Below are 20,928 nucleotides of genomic sequence, written 5' to 3'. Positions count from 1 at the left end.
TAACTCTATGTCAGGTGGGAAGTAAAACAATATATTCCAACACGGAAACTGACATGAATGAATAACGTTTTATATATATATATATATATATATATATATATATATATATATATATATATATATATATATATATATATATATATATATAAATGGACAGACAGACAGACTGATAGACACATAGATACGAATTTTTGTTTCTTAAACCAGCGTGACTTTTATACATTAACAAATATTAAGCTACAAATATCACTGAATATCGAATTCACGATATCTTGGAAATATCTTCCATCCCGTCCAGGAATCGATCCTGAGCCTTGAGTTTAGAAATAACGATAGACAATCGACTTCGACCACTCGGCTATCAGGAGATATAAACAAAGTGTTCCAAACTTACTAATCCGCTATCATGAAGATGGGCTGACATCGATTCTAAGAAATGAATTTAAATTCGACAGGAATATATACAGCAGGGTCGATATCATCTTATGTCTCTTGATAGCCGAGTGGTCGAAGTCGATTGTCTATCTTCGTTTCTAAACCGAAGGCCCGGGTTCAAATCCTGGTCGGGCCAGACGTACTTTTATATTTATTTTTTTTTTTTTTTGGAAGACAGGCGTTACAATGGTATAGAGATATCGATATTAATTGGGATTTGTGGCATTACTATTTGTGAAAAATATAGATATATATGTAATACATAATACATAATATGTGTGTGTGTTTGTATGTACACACACAGATATATATATATATATATATATATATATATATATATATATATATATATATATATATATATATATATATATATATATATATATATATGTATATATAATGTATATATATATAGTATATATATATATATATATATATATATATATATATATATACCATAATATATATATATATATATATATATATATATATATATATATATATATATAATATATATATATATACAGTATATATATATATATATATATATATATATATACATATATATATATATATAATATATATATATATATATATATATATATATATATATATATATATATATATATATAATGAAAGACTACATCACTTTCAAAGTGATCAGATTCCACCACTAAATGATTTTAACAAAGAATTTTCATAAATTCATGTAATAAGAAAGCATCAGCTGGTCTAACCCAGCCCTCCTAAATTCCATTTGCTAAAGGGAAAAAAAAAAAAAAAAAAAAAAAAGGTGAGGACTTTCACGAAACTTTGATCCAAGGCGGACCTCGAGATGGGCAACAAGTGATAAGGTTTTTAGGGCAGTTACAGATCAAGATAAGGAAGTTTTCGGGGAGGGGTCGGACTGCTCAGTCGTAGAGAAGCTTCGCAGTCTCAGTCTCTGGGCGTTCTCGTTTCGTTGTTACCGTTGCGTTTGAGTCGTAGGAAAAGTTATTAAACATCATCCGAGAAACATATTTGAGGTAATGAAACGACAAAATTTCTATGAAAAGGTAAAACTTTCCCGCTCGTTGACAGGGCCTAGACAGAACTGCCATCTTTTTACGAAACTGACAACGTAAGACGGACACTACATCTGATAAAAACAGCGCTGAAATCAAACATCGGTAAATACATTTTCATCAACATTGACAAAATTATTCATTTTCTGGGCAGTAATTCTGTGGAGATGTAACTGGTGTGATTTCAGTCGGATTCTTAAGATCAATTCTTACAGATTTCTGCAATTGTAAACGTCTGTTAATCATAAATGCTGTAAGATTTAATCAGTACTTGCTACTTTCATTCCTTTTGAAAAATTGGCGTTCTTTTCAGCCGAAGCCATTTAGTCCACTTCCTGACCTTTGGACGTGTTTCATAATAGCAGTCATCATAACCACCATCAGAATCATCGGCTTTCTTTGGTTTTACCTAGAACTCTTACAAGTACTAAGTATTTTAAGACCAATTCGAATTTCACTCCTAAATCTGATCCTATTCGGAGCGAGTTTAAAACATGCGTCCGCCGCTCTCTTTGCTGTCGGCTCCACGCTTTTTCTTAACCCTCCTAGCTTTTTTTTTCCCCTCAGGACTGGGATAGATAAGGATATTAAATTACCCTCCCGTGGCCTTTATAAAAAAAACTATTTCCTTCTATGGAGTTGTATCTTCTGCATAAAAATAATCTTTTGACTCTGATTCCAACCCTTGATACTGCTGAAAGCAGTTCTTGTTTAAGTTCCTACCTTAAAATATTCTTATCGTTTAGAAATAAGTTAAATTATAACCCACAGTCATTAACAAATGAACCACCAAAAGATATTCTCAAAGTTTATTAGTAACTTCGTGTTTACCCTACTGTCTTCAAGTAAATACATCATCTATCAGTAATTCGACGACATTCGATACCAAGAAAATTTAGAGTAAAATAAGCTCTTCTGAGTGAAAGCACTGACTTCGATTGCTGTACTCCGTAAACTGTGCTTCACTGCCTTTCCAGGCACGTGATATGATTATCATACCTGTAACCATGACCGTCCATTCCTCCAATTGTGTAGGGCCTTCACTTCTCTAGACCAATGGGGATTTTAGAGCATTTTTTTTTCTTCCTTTTGCGGGCATGTTATACTGAGCCGAGTTTTTTTCAATCCAGACCTTTTTCGCGGGTGCATGGTTACGAGGGTCTACAAAAAAAAAGAGAGAGAGAGAAACTTAATTCTCTTATATTTATCATGGACCTTCATATTCTTTACTTTTTACGTTTTTCATTAAACAAAAATCCTTACTCTAAGCAACTTGAATGAATAATCATTCTCAAAAGAATATGTCGCTCAGAAAATAACAAATTTCTCTTGATGGTTATCTTTTGACTGAAGTCCAGAACGATTTGTTTCTAAAATAAATGTTGTTTACCATCAAATCAATTTATAGAAAATAATTTCAAGGAGAGGAGGTTTTTGGAGGGTGACCACTGCCACATATTCGTTATTCTTCTGAAAAGCATCAAAACAGAATTTTGTACGGTATGAAGCCTCTCTCCATTTAAATACCTTCTGTCTTAATAATTTTCTAGATAAATTATACCTATTAATTTGTTATTATTGTTTAGTTCTTGTCATACTATTCAAACTCTCGTATGCTGGTATTATTATTATTATTATTATTATTATTATTATTATTATTATTATTATTATTATTATTATTATCATTATTATTATTGCCGCGTTCATTTTCATACCATTAATATTTCCTTGAGCGCTATTATCGCCTCCATTCTCTAGCCCTCTACTCCTTCTTCTTCCTTTTTTTGGAGGGCGTATACACACAAGGGCATGGTCATGTAAATAACTCCATCCTAGGATGGCCCTTGAGCCTCGTTCACTATGTAACAACTCTTAACGGTTCTCAATTCATGGCCTGGCTGCTTTGAACAAAGCGAACAATGCTATCAAAACTTTCAAGAACAGGTGGTGGGAACATTTTCAATCGTTTCGAGAATTGGCGGGAGATTTGAGTGGGGGTAAAGGAAGGGGTGGGAGGGGTGAGCTAGCTGTGGCGGGAAAGAGTGGGGGGAGGGTAGAGAGAGAGAGAGAGAGAGAGTGAAAAAGAAAGAGGAAGGCTTTTGAGTAATGCAATAGAAAAAAAAAGGCAATTATGTGGTTACAATACACTCTAACAGGGCGAGAAATAATACTTGTAACTAATCAACAGTAGAAAGAGCGAGGTACACTCGAGAAAGATTTCGAACGCTCGGGGTTCAAGTGTTCGTTTTGTGGCGTTTTTTGTCCGACCTGTTTATATACCTTTATTCGCCATTCACTTGCGTGAAGTGCTTCAACTTTTTCTGCATCATTTGTTGATAAAGTCTATCTCGATACCGTACAAAAAATATATACTTTTTCCTGGAAAATAACATCAATTTTAACGGACATTACGATTCTCAGCGATAAAATTCGAAAGCTTACTGAATCTATACCAGGAGCGATTAATTTAATCTAATCACTCCAGATGAAACATGTAAAAAGCCTCACAAAGGTTAATCTAGCCTGATGCCAGAAAAAAGGTTTAAAAAAATTACTAAGGTTTAAGGGTCACGGACAAGTAAAAGAAATTCAGACTACCCTACAAACTACAAAAAATATACAAAGAAAAGTCATCCTTATTTATTGATTTAGTTTTTCTTTAATTACTTCAGCAACCAATTACGTACTATTTCTTTACTGATTACGTGTGTTCAGGTTCTTTTCTCATTTTTGGCTACGTTTTCATTCCTTCATAGATGGGCTTTCCATTCTGTGAAGGATTAATAAAATTAACTGCCTTTTATATTGTTACGTAATAATAATAATAATAATAATAATAATAATAATAATAATAATAATAATAATAATAATAATAATAATAATAATAATAATAAAACGGCAGTAGTAGTAGTAGTGGTAGCAAGAAAAAATTTCCGTCAAACATCCACCATATTCGACAACGAAAGCAGAGTAAGTTTTGTTATTTTCTCATAACTTCCGATGCGTACGGAATAAAAATGACATATTCATGACTGATATTCAAACTAAATTTCAAGAACACGTAATTGCACTCCAGGACTCTGTGAAGGGACTACATATCAAACATATTTTTTCCAGCTTGAACGCACATAGGTCACTATACAGGTCACTATAATATTTTACATCGTCAAATAAATCTAAGTAACAAATCTGACGAAATTTTTTACAAAACATGTAACTTTAAAATCTGTATCAATCTAAAACCATTCTGATTGTTTCAAAATCCACTTTCCAGGTTCAGACCCATTACCTGATAGCAGTTTTGCCCTTTTATATAGGCTCTGTATGTAACTGCTAATAAGTTTTTTTAGTTTCCTGTAAAAGAAAACTATTGAGATGGCTTTGTCTGTTCGTCCGCACTTTTCTGTCCGCCCTAAGATCTTAAAACCTACTGAGGCTAGAGGGCTGCAAATTGTTATGTTGATCATCCACCCTCCAATCATCAAACATACTAAATTGTAACCTTCTAGCCTCATTAGTTTTTATTTTATTAAAGGCAACGCTATAGGACAGGCCACCACAGGGCCGTGGCTGAAAGCTTCATGGGCCTCGGCTCATACAGCATTATACATTATACAGAAAACTCGATTGCGACGAAGAACTTCTCACATTTTTTACTTGCTTTTTCGAACAGCGTTACTTTCGACTTGCACGTGCATTGGGGAGGGGGCTCTGAGCGGAATTTTTTTTTTTCCTCATCTGACTATTCAAAATTATTGGCTCAGATTAGAACATCAAAAACCTAACTTTAAATTGAAAGGTTCAGTTGTAAGTCACATAACAAAAGCGAGGCTGAAACTTTGACAGACGGAAACCACATGCTGACTTCAAAATTAAGCCAAAATCTTTTATAATGATTCAAGTGATAAAGTCGGTCAAGAGTTCATACCGATTCAACAGTACATTATATACTGCATACGTGTATGTGTGTGTATATATATATATATATATATATATATATATATATATATATATATATATATATATATATATATATATATATATATATATATATATATATATATATAGTGTGTGTGTGTCTGTGTGTGTGTAATTACACATATCTTTTTCCCTTTTGTGGGGATGGCGTCAGAAAGGGTTACTTAACGTTTTCACTAGGTCTTTTGAGATCGGCTTGCTACCCCCTGCCTTTTTTTTTTACCCTAGTTGCGACCGCCACATTTGTCTAACGGTCAAGTACATAACTGATCGTATAAGTCAACACTGAGTATAAATACAGAATGCTCATACACAAGATGTAATCTTCTATCGCATCCTTTTCCCTTTTCCATGTAATTCTTCCAAACTGACGAAGGAGGTTTTCAAAGTCAGGCCCAGACTTAGTCTGATTCGATTTAAGTCATAATTACTGTTCAAGTATTAGCATACTGGCGTATCTTTTATGAGGAACGTCGAGGTAGGCAAATTTATGACAGAAATTGAAACTAGTTGCTACTACGAAAAACAATAAGGTAAATATCTCTAAGGAGTCTACAATCGCGTTTCTTAGAAGATTAAAGGTCTACCAGTCAAAGAAAACGGGATCAAGGAAAGAATTCTAAGGCTTTGCTGCTAAGCAACAACCGCTAAACTGAGCAACCCGGCGGTTGTTAATCATCTCTGAGTAACTGAGACGGGCTGTCAGGTGTTATAAGGCAACTTAACAGTAAGGGGGACTTTGTCTTGCATCAAATGAAACCAACACCCACATGGTACATGAAAAGCAGATTTCATCATACGGTCATCAAGCTGTAGAAAAAAGGAAATTCCAAAGATGATGCCAGTTCAGGAAAATTAATTAACTTTGGTCTAATTCTTTCAAGAAGTTCCCAAACAGGGCTAAAAAAAATTTAGACAGAGACATGAACTTACAATAAATCAAATCCTCTAATGTCTATAATAACAGATTTACCCATATAAACTGACTGATCTGCCCAAAGTTAAGTATAAGATGATCTAAACACCTGTTATAATGACAGCAGTGATAATAAAGTATATATTTATCACGTAGTCGATGTAGAACATGGACGACTAAACAGTGACAAAAGTAGAAATTCTCCCTTAGAGACATTGAGGCCCTACTAGTTACCGAATCTTCATTTTGACATGTTCTCAAGAAATAAAACAGACTGATGAAGGGAAAAAAAATTTCGCGGGAAAAGTAGGAGAGGTGTGCAGGACTGGCACGGATGAGGTAAGTTGCTGGTTTTGCAAACCAGTCATAATTCAACCGGGCAGCTCAAGAAATGGTTCAAACTAGTAGAGATCACGTAGGAAGCAGCCACAGCCCACCAATCAAAAATAATAATAATAATAATAATAATAATAATAATAATAATAATAATAATAATAAAAAAAAAGTCAAGTATACCTATGTTTAACCAGACCACTGAGCTGATTAACAGCTCTCCTTGGGCTGGCCCGAAGGATCTGATTTATTTTACGTGGCTAAGAACCAATTGGTTACCTAGCAACGGGACGTACAGCTTACTGTGGAATCCGAACCACATTAAAACGAGAAATAAATTTCTATCACCCGAAATAAATTCCTAATTCTTCACTGGCCGGCCGGAGAATCGAACGCGGGCCAAGCAGAGTGCTAGCCGAGAACGATTACCGACCCGTCCGATGAAGAGCTATCCCAAAAGCAGGGTCCTGCGTGCTGGTCGAAATTTCTATTATTCGTATTTCTCTAGTCAAGGGTACTCGATGTTGCTACGAAGAAGAAAGGGTCTTGAATTTTACGTTTGAATTATTAATTATTTATCAATAATGTCTCCCAACATACCACTTCCAGGATCACTTCTATTTCCAGTTTGGAAGTGTACTCCTCAGAGTTGTGACAAGGGCTGGAATACCATGGGCAACTCAGAAAGGATTCCTGGACACTGTTTTGGAGGTAATACATCAAGATCTACAAATAACCATAAGTGTGCAGCTTCCTCAATAATTTTGTCCAAGCTAAGCTTATAATCGCTGAAAAGGGGCTTTCGTTCCTCATACTACACCAGACAGGTGCGTGATTCCCCTGATGAGCTTATTGTTACTCCATCTGACAATATCTGAGATGGTTCACTTTGGCTTTGCAGGAGGAAGAAATATTATCATCATTATTCCTAATATGACCACATTTTTAAGTAACAAGATAAAGGAAAAACCATTAAACAGCCTATAAAGCTTCCTTAGAAACCACAATGGAAGAGGAAAAACAGAGCTGAGAGAAGAGGAACAGTAATAAAATGCAGATTAAATTAATAAAAAGAATGTATTTCGAACATAAATAACAGCTACTCCAAAGCAATTTAATTACGCGAAGGGTATAGAATATGGCACTTCGGGGAAGCGTCATCACAGTCGCTCTTATCTGACGCGCACTGGCAAATATGAAAATACCAGGAAGACAAGGGCGCGGTTTTCCAGCAAATGGAACGACCCATTTCTGGCACTGGTCGGCGTGACATTTCGGGACCTCAGCTGATTGAGGCTGTTGACGCTCGGCGATAAAGTAGTATGTCCAATTTCAAGGTGGAAAAACTTTCATAACGTTAACTTTACAGGACGTAACCAAACCACTATATCCAGTAATGATGTCTAAAAGATCCAGATATTCTGTTCAGAATCAGACCTGGGAAACTTATTCAATTAAAGATATAATAAAAGATTTGAAGCTGATACAATTAGGAACATGACAGTTTTTTTTTTTTACTTAACTAAAGACTTGCAGACAACGCCTAACTCTCAAGCATCAAAAGGTGGTACATATTCAAGTATTGCTTGAACGTAACTTTAGAACTGAGAATGTTCCCAAACACTGTCAAACAACCAGAATCACTACGCAGAGTATTATCAGTGCAAAGTTAGTAACGGAGTGGATGAAAAGTCTCGGTAGCTCTACATCGCCTGTTACTGGAGGTCTCTGTTCAGACTGTCAACTGTTTTACTGAGCATCAGGGGAAAGCAACTACAAGTTGGGTAGCCTCATTTGCGTAACTGATTACTTTGTTTCGAACGCTAACAATGATGACCTTAGTAAATTCTAAAAACAGAAGAAAAATCCTTCTCGGGACACTTACTTCGTAAAGCACTAGATAAGAAGGCTTTACCTGACTAAAACAACTATCTCCTGTCACGTAATTAGGTACAAATGAGACCAAGTACAGAGTATCTTCCACCATTTAATTGACGAGCTACTACCACTCATTTATATATAACCAACTAACAACACTTCGTAAATTATACTTCTAGTCAGGACACAATAAAATCTATGTAAGTGAATGTACGAATTGTCAGCATTCATTATTAACACACAGATTGGAATAAATTTATGTAGACCAAGAAAAAAAATTTAGAAAAAATTTTAAAAACTTGTCCTTGCATAATTTTTTTTAGTTCTTAATATATATTAGCCACGTTAAATGTCCTAAATGAGACATTTACATTTACGAATGAACACGACCATAAAAACGACAATGATCAATAAAAGCTCGCTAAATATAGTAAAGTTACAGATTTAGTTAAATAACTTGGTCGTTTATTCTTTATCTTTTGCTCAAATCAGATGGACTGCACCTAAGCAGTAAAAGCATGGCGAGTTTCTTTAAAAGCTTAGCGTGACTGAAAATGTGGTAGTGGTAGTAAAAGGGTCCGCATAACCGGTCGTCTTTCTTTTGTACAGAATATTATTGAATACCTATTTCCATAACGTACCTCACACTCCAGACGATGGCATCCATATAAAATCTCAGCAGTGTAATATTTTTCATCTCAGTAACTCACTGAAACATTAACCACATAAAAAACACTTATTTCTTCAACATATTTCATCCCACTAACACTTTCTTCGTTGACAATAAGTTCCCCTGATACTTCGTCCTAAAGACATTTCGTTCATTGATATTTAATCCCCATAACCTCGTCCTCTTACACATTGTTTCCATGACACATCATCCCCATGACACATCATCCCCATGACAACTCATTCCCATGACAACTCATCCCAGCTTCACAAATCCCCCGTGACGTTTCTTCCCGGCGACGCTTCGTCTTCACGGGACTTCATCCCTGTGACGTATTGTCATGCCAAAGACCTCTTCATCCCCGTGACATTTCGTCCATCCACGCGAGGCATCGTCCCGCGTGGCCTTTTTCTCACCCATCGAGATCCCCCTAATTATGCAACCATTTTGGGAATTATCGCCTTGGGGGACCTCTTGTATGCTAGCCGGGGGGTTACGACAGTGGCGTGTGCTTAGGATGCCCCAAAAAGGGCTAATGCATTCTCATGCTAGAGTTGTGTGGTCATTCTTATGAAGGGTCTTATTGAAAAAAACAGAAAGGACTCTCCAATATCCCACTGATGGTTCATGTCTAAGGGTCATACTGTTCTAACATTGTTTTTTGTTCGTAGATCAAATGTTACTTCCCAAAGGTTGTTAACTTATAGCAAGCTTAAACATGATCGAACACCCAAATGAGGAAGTAGATAGAGAACAAGAAGGGAAAATGAGCATATAAGCCTATGTGTGTGTGTGTACACATAAAAAACTACTAACCAGACGCAAATCTAAATAAAAAAAATAAAAGTAACCATAACTAATAATTGACAAATATTAAAGGGATTACTAGAGCTCTTTTGTGTACCCTTACAGCAAGTGAATTTACACCTATGAATGGAAAGCCACTGTTCAGCTCAAGAATTAAGAACATTGGTTATATGGTCAGTGCCCGGAATAAGGCAATTAAATGCCGCACTTCGGATAACCCTGCAGACGCATGTAGCAGCGCAGATACTCGAATCGATAAAGAACATAATTTAAAGGAGGGGAAGAAACGCACTCAGCTACCTGAAAAACGATACTATTTTAGTTCTGTGCATTTATATGAAAAGCCTAAAATGATGAAATAAATCGAGTTTCCGCACACAATCAAATATTTGTATCACAATCCAGTCGGCTTTATATAAATGATGTGGAAATAACAGGCAGTTGAGTTTGCATGTACAATGAAATCTGGATTTTACAGACATCTGAGTTTTACTGAACTTTTTAAAAAGCACAGTATTAAGTTAAGTATACCTTAGTTTAACCAGACCACTGAGCTGATTAACATCTCTCCTAGGGCTGGCCCGAAGGATTAGACTTATTTTACGTGGCTAGGAACCAATTGGTTACCCAGCAACGGGACCTACAGCTTATTGTGGAATCCGAAACACAGTATACCGAGAAATGAATTTCTATCACCAGAAATAAATTCCTCTAATTCTTCATTGGCCGGTCGGAGACTCGAACTCGGGCCCAGCAGAGTGCTAGCCGAGAACTATACCGACCCGTCCAACGAGGAACTAGCACAGTATTAACATCAATATGTTATGCATTTGAATTTATAATGAGGTCTGGTCACATTGAGGAAGTGAGGTTGCGTAAGCAACATTCCAACGCCTCTTTGCAGCTAGGATTAATTTTCTGAGCAGCTGAACGCTCAGGTATTCAATCCGTACGGTTACGGACAATAATCGATCAGCACCCTTCAATTATAACAAAACCAATTTAAATTCATCAATTAGCCAGTTAATTGATCAATGATTAACATGTCATGACTGACTATTCACTCATATAAAGGTATCCTTACTATTGTTATTGAAGGCGAGCAAAAATAAGGTCATTTTCTGGCATACTAAATATCGGTTCATTATGTGAAATATACTTATAATCCTTAAGCGTTACGATGGCTACCGTTATTGTCGTCTGAGAGAATGAAACTGACGATGAGGAGAGTAGTACTCTTTACCATAAATGTTTTAAATATATTTCTTATAGTAATTAATGGTCAAGGAAAAGTTCCGGTCAAGGAAAAGTTCTAATTTTTCTCATTACTGCCATCATTATTATTTTTAGCAGCAGTAGTAGCTGAAACGGCATACGTTCTTCCAGAACGCCAGAAGGGTTTTGAACTTACCCTACAAACTTCCACAAATGTGGATAAACGTCTGACCAAAGCAAAGAAATAAGTGGGGGAAGAAAGGAAACTCATATATGATAACAAATAGTAAGGGATTCGGAGTGTGCAAACCTCTGCAATGGCTAAACTACCCAAGCCCCAAAAGAACTCTTCTCCAAAATATCTACTCAAATGTTGCCAGACTCGAAAACCAACTTCTGGTACAATTTTCGTAAGGATCCATATATATCCTTTTGGAATATATGGAATATAGAATTTTGGCCCAAGGCTGTGCACTGGGACCTATGAGGTCATTTAGCACTGAAATGGAAACATACTGTAGACGAGAGGTTTCAAAGGTGTAACTGAGAGGAAAACCTCGCAGTTGCACTACGAAACAATTGTTAGAAGGTGGAAAGTAAGGTGGAAGAAAGAGAATATGAACAGAGGTGCAGTAAAAGGAATGAATGGGGTTGCAGCTTAGGGGCGAGGGGACGCTGCAAAGAACCTTAAGTAATGCCTACAGTGCACCACATGAGGTGGACTGACGGCACTAACCCCCTACGGGGAACATGTATACCCTTTTGAGTAATCCTGATAATATACAGACAAACTAACAAATAAAAGTAAATTCATTACTTGAGTGAATATTATAAAACAGATTTGAAATGGATGATGTGATTCCCTTGGACATTTTCTACAAATCTCTTAAGACATTAGTATTCTAATCCACCCCTGACATGGTCATCTTTCACTAAAAGTTACCTAGCTCTATCTTCCAAAATCGAATCATTTGTTACTACTCACTTAAAACAGCATTATTAATTTGTGTAAAGAAGAACTCGTAGCTTTTTGAAAATCTGGTTAAATGAAGACAAGCAACACAAATAAACCAAACCAAAAAAATAAATCTTTCCTGGACTCATAAAATGAGATGTTTAATGTGTGATGTGATTCCCTAGAAAGCCTCAGCAATCTTTGATGCCGCTAATTGTTTAATCCATCCCAAAATGATCCCTTCTTTCCAAAAGTTACATTGCTATTCCCCCAAAAATCTGATTACTCATTGCTAGCCACGAGGACCCACTGTGTAATCTGATAATATACAGACAAGACCATATCAAAACACTAAGACATATATATATATATATATATATATATATATATATATATATATATATATATATATATATATATATATATATCAGTGAATATTTGTATATTTGTTTGTCCACTATAGAAATTCAAAATGCTTGAAGACCCAGAAAATATTTTGCACACGGTCTCTGTGTCACTCCAGAAAGGTTTTCAACTTAAAATCAAAACCCAACCCCGTGACAGACATACAAACACAGACAAAACAAATGAAATTTTCGTTTTTACTTCCTTCATTGTTACTGGATTAATTCTCATTTTTCTCCTGACGCTCCACCTTTTATTCCATGCGTTGTCAGACGTATGTTTAACCTACAACAATAAACCCAGATCCCATATAACAAATTTTTTATCAGAATTAAAGTGAATTTTTATCATAATTTATAATAATCTACTATATATATATATATATATATATATATATATATATATATATATATATAAATCCCATAAAAGTGAATGCTTGTATATTTGTTTGTCCACTATAGAAATTCGAACCGCTTGACAGACCCAGACAAAATTTTGCACACAGCCTCTGTGTCACTCCAGAAAGGTTTCGAACTCAAAATCAGACCCCTACCCCGTGACAGACATACAAACACAGACAAATCATATGAGATTTTCGTTTTTACGTCACCTTTTCCTTCAGAGTTAATGAGTTAATTCTCATTTTTCTCCTGACACTCCACCTTTTATTGCATGCGCTGCCAGATGTATGGTTAAACTACACCAATAAATCCAAATGCCCTATAACATCAAATTTTTATCAAAATTTACGTGAATTTTTATCATAATTTATGATAATTATTAATAAGAGTGTTAAACATATGCCTCACTGCTTGGTTGTATTATTAAATTAAATATTTTTGGCTTCGTTACAAAACATATTTAATAGCTACACAGCAATGGACCCAAACCAGCAGGTCCAAAAATTTCTTCCTAAACACATACACAAGCCAGTTGTCTTCCTCATTCACGCACGCGTAGTAGCTGCTAGTTCAACACAACGTGCAAGATGCATGATGACAGTATATCCTTTTTCTTTATCAGTTCAAATGCGAATTTTCTCATTAATTCGATAGTTTCCTCTTCGTTTTTACCTTCGGAATTCGTTATAGCGACTACTTCGTAGCGTCACGATGGCGTATATCGTTATAAATTCGATTTAAATGAGACTTAAGGGGGGTTTTGGCAACAACACTCCACTACATACTTAATGCCAGTAGGTACGGTCTGCCACACAAGGTTTATTGTGGTCAGATATATTATTTTCTCATATATGAATTCACGGTCATTTGCATAATATATATATGTTTATATAATAATGACTGAATAAAGATCCATCAAAGAATGGTTGTTTATGCTGAATCATGAAGCGGCAGAAGTTGATCGAACGATGCCTCAATTGACACGTCGAATGCAGACAAGAGTGACCGCTTTACGTTTCCATCTAATTAAGGTAACCTAAATCTATTTAAAATTGTTTTAATAAATGCAAAAAGTGATTGTGATTAACTTGATACGGATGTTTATGGGAAATGATCTTTAGACTGTGAAGGAAAGCATATATCATTTTATATACGTTATATTTTACCGATGGATGAATGAATTTAAAATTTAGGCCAGCATGGAAGTCAGTGACGTGGATGCAATACTGGGTCCGTCTGTTGTTGCATGAGAGACAGACCTTCTCTCCCAAACACACGCAAACACCTGAGTGTGAATTGTAGAAATACAATATTTTTTATATATTACCTTTGTTCAGCGGAGATGCTTTTTATTCTCTTCTGATAGAGGAACATAACTTCCCCTCCCCCTTCCCTTCTTTTCCCTCCCCTCCCCCCTTCCCTCCTCCCCCTTTTCCTTCCTCCTCCCCACCTCCCCTTCCCTTCTCTTCCCTTTCACCTTCCCTTTCTCTCTTCTCCCTTCCCTCCCCCTACCCATAGACTGTCATTCAGAGTTTTCCCAGGCAGCAATGGGCTGGTCAGCTATTATATTATAAATCAAAAAGCCAATGATTAATACTGTATTTTTCCTCTGATATTTCGTAGTGCCTATGACATATACTGTACATTTATATATATATATATATATATATATATATATATATATATATATATATATATATATTTGTGTTTGAGTATATATGCGAGTACATGGGGCTGCAACCTCATACGCAGTATTCTTACAAAATATCAGAAAAATACAGTATTAATCATTGGCATTTTGATTTAGCATGGATGTTGTACAAAATGCAATAAAGGTGTGACAGTCGATTTGTACAAGGGGCGAATATTGGATGTGATGGCATTTAGAAGGACGAAAGAGAAAGGGCACAGTATGAAGGACTTGGAAGGAAGAAAGAGATTGTGTCTGGGTTGGCTGAGAGATGCTAGGAAGACAGAGGGGACAGTTAAAAGAATACCAGTGAATTAGTCCCAGAACCGTACTAATAAAATAGCAAAGGCGGGAGAAAAGTACTAATAAGACGTGCATATGGATCAAGTGTGGAAAAGAATATGAGGTGTCTGCCCTCAGTGATTTAAATTCACAGGTAGGTGATAGAGAAGAGGTGTTATAGCAGGTAGGTAGAAGTTTGTGGAAGTGTGTTAGGAAAGCGGTATGAATGTTGAAAGTACATGATCCCTACAGAAATTCTTCACAATACATCAGAACAGAATATGGTCAGGAAACGTTTGTTGAATACGTTACCACAGTATGGTTGGAAGAGCAAGTAGATCAATTGCATGGTGAGAGAAAGTGTGGCTGGTAAGAAATCAGATCACAATCTGATTTAACGAGAAGTGATATTAACATATAAGGAAAAAATAAATGAAAAATGGCCAATGGTTAATAACACTAAAGCTGAGGGAATACATGCAGAATAGGTACAATTCAAAGGGGTCACAGAATTGGCAAGGAGGGTAAGGAGGGTGTATGGACAATGGAAAAGTAACGTTGTGAGATGATGAAATTAGGGACTTTGCAAAAAACAGATTGTTTGAAATTCAGTCTCATGATAAAAGAGATGATTATGTGGCTGTATACAAGAGGATGAATGGGTTAGTCAAGGACGAACTGAGAAAAACAAAAGTATGGTTTAATGAAAATGGAAGTGTTGACCGTTTTTATTTTTGAAAGTAAAGAGCAAAGGCTGGGCTGGGATTGAGTTTTTAATAAAAATATGGCTTAACTAGCCTACACTCTGAGGTGTAGTCCCACCCAGTGTAGGCCTGAAGATGGTAATAGGTTCATGGCTGAAATTGCTGTCGGCTTAAAAAAATAAAACATTAGATTACCGTTTTAGTTTTCTGTAAAAGAAAACTATTGTGCCGGCTTTGTGTGTCCGTCCGCACTTTTACTGTCCGCCCTCAGATCTTAAAAACTACTGAGGCTACAGGGCTGCAAATTGATATGTTGATCATCCACCCTCCAATCATCAAACATAGCAAAATGCACCCCTCTAGCCACGGTAGTTTTTTTTATATTTTATTTAAGGTTAAAGTTAGCCATAATCGTGCTTCTGGCAACGATATAGGATAGGCCACCACCGGGCCGTGGTTAAAGTTTCATGGGCTGCGACTCATACAGCATTATACACAGACCACCGAAAGATAGACCTATTTTCTGTGGCCTTGATTATACGCTGTAGCGGCTGTACAGAAAACTCGATTGCGCCGTAGAAACTTCGGAGCAATTTTTACTTGTTTTGTCTCTTCAAAGCCTCAAACTTGTAGATAAGAAGTGCTAAAAATAGTAGAGCTGTTACCAGAGAGTAATAGGTGCCACAATGGCTTCAGCACCTATGAAAATAAACGAAATAAATGAAAATAAAAGAAAAACTATGGAATGGCATAGACACCTTGCATGGATCTGAAGAACCTACTTCATTGCAGAGAGAAGGACGCCCCAATTGCAAGAGAGTATTGCTGACAGTCTTTAGCTGCCCCAACCTGACAGCCACCCTTGTGATAAGGAACATCGTCACCCCAGTTGACTTAATTAAGCTGGGACCAGTGGTTTACAAACCAATTCAGAGGGAGCGTGACAGTCTTTCTTTAAGACCTTCATTGGACATTACTGCCCGCCCTTTTGGTAAGAAACATCATCCTGACGGAAATCCAAGGAATATGGGACCAGCACAGTTTGCAAATTCGAATTTGGAGAGGCGTGAAAGCCTCTCTTTATGAGCTGTGCTGGATGCAAAATGACTACAAGCCACTAGGGATCTCTCTGGAGCCGAAGGATTCACACACAAGTGTCTTGGCCTGTGAAATTTATTAATTTCCATTTTTCTGAACTGAAATTTGTATTAAATTTTTACTTTGAATTCTTTTCAATCAATTTTTGGCTGTGCTCGCCTATTTACTGAAGCTTTGTTCCTCCGCAGGTCTGTTGTAGCCGTGAAGATGGTCATAGACAAATAGCTGAAATAGCTGTCAACTTAAATAAATGCAGCAAGAGAGGAGAAATCTTTATGTCTTTTCAAAGATTGAGCCTTGAAGATAAGAGTTATTGGTAATGGTAAAGCTGTTGTCAGGTGCCATATAAACATTAAACCCAGAATATTATATATATACATATATATATATATATATTATATATATATATTATATATATATATATATATATATATATATATATATATATATATATATATATATATATATATATATATATATATATATATATATATATATATATATATATAAATATATATATATATATTATATATATATATATATATATATATATATATATATATATATATATATATATATATATATATATATATATATATATATATATATATATATATATATATATATATATATATATATATATATATATATATATATATATATATATATATATATATATATATATATATATATATATATATATGGATGTGTGTATGCATGCAACATGCACATTATGAAGCATTTTATGTGTAGAGAGAGAGAGAGAGAGAGAGAGAGAGAAACTGAACGTAGGTCTGTGCCTCTGGATTTTTTCTTACCTCTGCCCTGTGAACAAATGGCTTTTATTCAGATGTCATTTATTCCCATTTTTGGATCGTATTGACTTCATTGTGTGGTTCATAGGGCTTACTCTGGACCTTTTTTTTTTATTACTTCAGCCTAATATTTTAGGACACACTGAGATTATCTCTAAGAGAAATCTTGATCTTGCTGAAACAAATTATCATAATTTTTCTGGCAGCAAAAGTGATACGGTTGTACTATTGTTAATTCTGTGATTTTTTTATGCATTATAAAGACCTTCTGTTATACAGCTGATATTGCAATGTCATTCTTCACTTATCGAACTCTGTCGATTTATTCTCCAAGTCTGAACGCATTAAAAACGACAGGAAACACACCGACTTAGTGTAGAATGAAGCGAAACTGGCATTTGTGCCGTTCCTTTCTTCATTTAATTAGAGATTCGTAACGGGATGGTTTTTGCTGACCCATTTATATAAAATCTCTCCATCATATTTTCTTCATCCGAAGAAACGTTCCGTATTGCATTTTCCCCTCTTTCTTTTCCTTTTTCTAAAAACCCATTTTATCTCCAGCTAAGGTAACGATCAATATCATAACTTTCATTCCAAGCTTTGCTTCAAGGAACCATTTATTTTTCGCTATTTCTGGTATAAACTAAGTAGACGCGACTCTGATTTGACCACTAGTATCCGAAATATTGCAAAGAGCAGCAGGAAGGTCTCAAAAGTTCCTAGAAAACGTAATCTCGTGTAAGACAGGAGGGTGACAAAATGACAGTAATTACTAATTGTCAGATCAGTGGACGGTCAAGGGCTTATTTCTCAACGTCTGTTCATGTATTTGTATTTTAGTTGTTGACATGTCTGAAGTTATTGATCTGGGACTTTCAATCTGTATTTGACTACACGCCACTGAAGAAGTATCAATGACGTGTAGTCAAATACAAACTGAAAGTCCCAGATCAATACCGTCAAACATGTCAACAACTAAAATACATATACAAGAACAGATGCTGAGAAGTAAGCCCTTGACCGTTCCACTGACCTGACAATTAGTAATTACTGTCCTTTTGTCAGCCTCCTGTATCACACGAAAGTACGGTTCCTAGGAACTTTTGAGACCTTCCTGCTACTCTTTGCAATATTTCGGATACTAGTGGTCAAAGCAGAGTCGCGTCTACTTCAACTTACATCAGAAATAGCGAAAAATAAATGGCTCCTGGAATCAAAGCCAGATGGTAAGAAGCTAAAAGATGTCAGAAAACGGGATCCTGTTACACCACACTGAGCCTTCTTACATTTGTTTGGACACTAATATCACCTTACATCCCTCAGTTATACATATGATTCATATTTTTTCTTATATATTGCATTTCTTTCGTTATACACTAACTCGTGTTTAATGATGTTTGTTCTCCTGAGAGGGAGAGAAAGACGCATTATACTGCACTGCCATACACAAGAAACCTTGAAATTTAGAGGAACAAGGATCAGAATATTTTTGATTGACTGACTGATCTGATAAAAGAGAGAGAGAGAGAGAGAGAGAGAGAGAGAGAGAGAGAGAGAGAGAGAGAGAGAGAGAGAGTGGGATAGATCGTCATTTTTAGGACAAAGCAAGGAACCAGCTCCCGCCCAGCCAATTTGCCAGCTATTAGTATTCCCTTCATTTGGTTTGAATGAGAGAGAAGGCCTGGTCGGGAAGCAAAGTTTCCCCCAAGTCTAAATATGTCAGGTTACTACAAAGGGGGGAGTTTAGTCACACAAAAGGCAGCTCAACTCTATTGAGAGCCTTCCCTCCCCCCTCCCACCCCGTCTCTGCTTTTTTTCTTCTACAACCTACCCCCCTCCCCCCTATGCCCTCCACCCCTCCTGCCTCTCTGCCTTTCCCTCCAAGAGAACGACGGTAAGAGGATGGGGTTGGGGGAGGTAGGGAGTCCCATATTGGGGGCACCATGGTGTCCTAGGGGGGTCACGCCTTTTGTCCTTTCGAGAGAGCGTTCGATCCCGATCGGTGGCACTGGGTATGGGGCACAGCCTTCGGTTACGGATAACAACGTTTGAAGGAATCTTAAAAGTAAGATTTGCTGGCAAATCATTTGTACAATAATATTAGAACGATATTATAACAAACTGGTGTCTCATTCCTTCTCAAAAATCGCAGGAAATCAACAACAGAGGCAGGGAAACGTTTCAAGCGTCCGAAACCGAGCGAGTCAGTGTTGTCCCGAGCTTGTTGTTGACAGCTCTCTCTCTCTCTCTCTCTCTCTCTCCCAAAGTCTGCTTCTGCTGCTCAACACACTGGAAGATGTTATCAATCAGTGGGTTTAGGAGGAGATGTAAGGCGGCAGCAGAGGAGGAGGAGGAGGAGGAGGAGGCCATCATCATCATGCTCTCTGTCAGGTGGCCGTTCCTCACCCCTCTCCTCCCTCCCTACCCCAAGTCAACCATGGATTCCCCGGCCCGCCCTATGGAGTGTAGCCCCTACTCCCTCCATTCCCTCCTCCCTCCAACACCACAACGATGGCAAGTAAAATGAGTGAGTACCTTTCACCTCCACCTCTTAATGCACTGCTCCCTTTCATGGCGTCTCTATTGGGCTGGCTTTGGAATCAGGATTTACGAGTCCCTCTTGGAGATGCGGGGCGCAGTTGGCGTGAAGACAGACGCTGATTATGTCTTTTATCATATTCATAATGAAGTTATTTCGGAGCTATTTTGTTTGTTGCCGAACTTGCTGATAGTTTGTAAATTCATGATTATCATCCGTTTGAGACTGATATAAGAAATAATGATGGCTGAACTATGAGACGTCATTTACATGACTGAATATTGTATATTATCAACAAGCATACATCACACTATCAGAAAGCACTATGTTCAAAATTCACCAATAAAAAAAATAAGAATTAAAGGCGAAATCTATTAACGTGAAAACTGTCAATAATAATTAGGCTGCCCTACCGAACACCCAAATTCATAGCCAACTGATAAAACCGAAATTACGATTTATGCATCTCTGCTGTTTAAGTACCTTCATCAGTCTTCTTTCATTTCTATTATTATAGTTAACTTGCCCTGTAATTAGAACACAAAATTACAGTACAGCAGTTTATATGAAGAAAACGGAGTAACAGCATACACACGGACTTACCCACACGAAAGTCAGGTTTCTAGTGGTGAAACTGCTCCGTCTTAAAAAAGGCGAAAGAAATGATGAATACGCAAATAATAGAGGCAGAAGCAGCAGTATGAAACGGTCACGTGTTTTTCTCTTTTGTGGGGGCTGGA

General features: G+C 36.5%; 1 long non-coding RNA gene across 1 annotated transcript in view; it reads right to left on the bottom strand.

Moving 5' to 3' along the window:
* Window positions 1-20,928, bottom strand: part of LOC136828652 (uncharacterized) — a 170,116-nt gene that overhangs the window by 113,429 nt on the left and 35,759 nt on the right. The gene's annotated exons all lie outside the window — the stretch shown is intronic.

Source organism: Macrobrachium rosenbergii, chromosome 43, assembly GCF_040412425.1.
Source record: "Macrobrachium rosenbergii isolate ZJJX-2024 chromosome 43, ASM4041242v1, whole genome shotgun sequence".
NCBI classification, from domain to species: domain Eukaryota; kingdom Metazoa; phylum Arthropoda; class Malacostraca; order Decapoda; family Palaemonidae; genus Macrobrachium; species Macrobrachium rosenbergii.
This window is presented reverse-complemented; position numbering and strand designations above follow the sequence as displayed.